The 1,832-nt window shown below is 46.2% G+C and overlaps 1 pseudogene; it reads right to left on the bottom strand.

The window, feature by feature from the left end:
* Window positions 1-658: 658 nt before the first annotated feature.
* On the bottom strand, window positions 659-1,260 carry LOC101992286 (annotated as a pseudogene).
* Window positions 1,261-1,832: the final 572 nt, after the last annotated feature.

Below are 1,832 nucleotides of genomic sequence, written 5' to 3'. Positions count from 1 at the left end.
TTCTACTATTCTGCTAAACAGATACAGCAGCAAACTTCTCTCTAAATCCATGTCTTTCCCCACAGCAGCTCTCGGGAGTCATCAAAGAAGTCTCTTTGTGAAGTAGATAACATTAACGCAGAAACATACAATCGATCAAAGAGTGGAGTATTAGTGAGCGCCCTAAGTACATGGCGTAAACATGCCATGGATGGCAGGTGTACTGTGCACAGCAGCAAGGACCAAAAAGAACCAATCACTAGAGATCATGAGAAGCTCTTGTCCCCACCTAGCTTTAGAGTCTAAGCCCATTCTGTGCACCTCCACTCCCTGCCCCAATACACAAGTAAAAAGCCACTACCAAAACAAAACATAACAAAAAAAGTAGTTCACAAAAGCATTATTTGTAAAAGCCAAGAAGTGGAAAGCACCCAAATGTCCACCAACTGGTAAAGTACCACACAACAGAATATACTGAAGTAAAAATGAGGCTGATGTTTGCTACAATGTTAATGAACCTCAATAACATGGTGAGCTGGGTAGTTTTATGTCAACTTGACATAAGCCAGAGTCATTCGAAAAGAGGGAACTTGAATTGAGGAAATGTCCCACTAGATTAGGCTGTGGGCAAGTTTACTGTGCATCTTCTTGATTAATGATTGATGGAGGAGGGCTCAGCTCACCTACAGCGCTGGTGCTCCTGGGTTTTACAAGAAGCATCCACAATGGCTTCCAGGTGCCCATCCTGTCCCTGAGGCCCACAGAGCTGCATGAAGTCTGCCAAACACAATAAACACTCAAGGCTGTGGCTAGAGATGCCCTGGCAGGCAAGAATCTGTGTGGCAATGACTCCTTCTAGAGCAGGGCCCAGGTAGCCAGGGTTCTGTGGAGTGGTCACATAGGCCAGGGCTGTGAGGGGTTGGTCAGGGGTGTCTTAAGGATAGAAGGTGACTTCCTTAGTGTCGTAGCTTCCAAGCACTGCTTCCCTCACATTCAGGTACTTCAGGGCCTTGTTCACGTGCTCCCCTCGAACCTCATATACTACACCCAAATGCAGCCCTCACGATCTTCAAAGAGGGTCACCACTCAGCCAGGCATCTTGTCACTGTCCCCAAGGAAGGTATCTTCCTGCCAGAACTGACAGCTGTAGGCACGTACAAAGCCCGGCTTCCAAACTAGGAAGCCGCACCCAAACGTCCACAGGGTTTGGGGGTCTCCATCCTCCCAGGAGGGCTGTGCGGATGGTAAGCAAGCCACCAAGAGTAAGATAGTAAGCAGCATCCCTCTCCATTTGTTCCTGTTTCCAGGTTCCTGCCCTGTTTGAGTTCCTGCCTTGATTTCCCTGAGTATGACCCAAAAGTAGTGTGCTGAAATGAACCCTTTCTTTCCCAAGTTGTTTATGGTCATGGTGTTTTATCATAGTAATCAAAACCCTAACTAAGCCACATCCTGAAGGAGTACATTCACATGACACATCTAGTATAGCTAAATCTATGATGACAAAGATGAGCACTGCCAGGGATGGGATGATGAGCGGAAAGCGGCTGTTGAGGGTTTGGCATTTCTTCATGGAGTGCTCATAGCAATCTGGACTTAGACAGTAGTGACTAGTGTAGAACTCTGTGAACACAACAAACACCACTCTTATGAGCCTTACAGTATGTGATAAGTATGAATAAAACTATTATTTTAAGAAGCAATAGCACAGAGGAATAGCGTAGTGCCCCTGCTCAGGGCCTGCTTGAATATGTCTGCAACAGGATAATCTACCGTCTTAAGAACATACACACAATCTGTTCAAATGGGGGAAGGATTGGTTTTCCTACCAATAAATCCCCATCGTGACCAACCAT

The sequence above is a fragment of the Microtus ochrogaster genome, chromosome 7 (genome assembly GCF_000317375.1).
Source record: "Microtus ochrogaster isolate Prairie Vole_2 chromosome 7, MicOch1.0, whole genome shotgun sequence".
Lineage (NCBI taxonomy): Eukaryota > Metazoa > Chordata > Mammalia > Rodentia > Cricetidae > Microtus > Microtus ochrogaster.
This window is presented reverse-complemented; position numbering and strand designations above follow the sequence as displayed.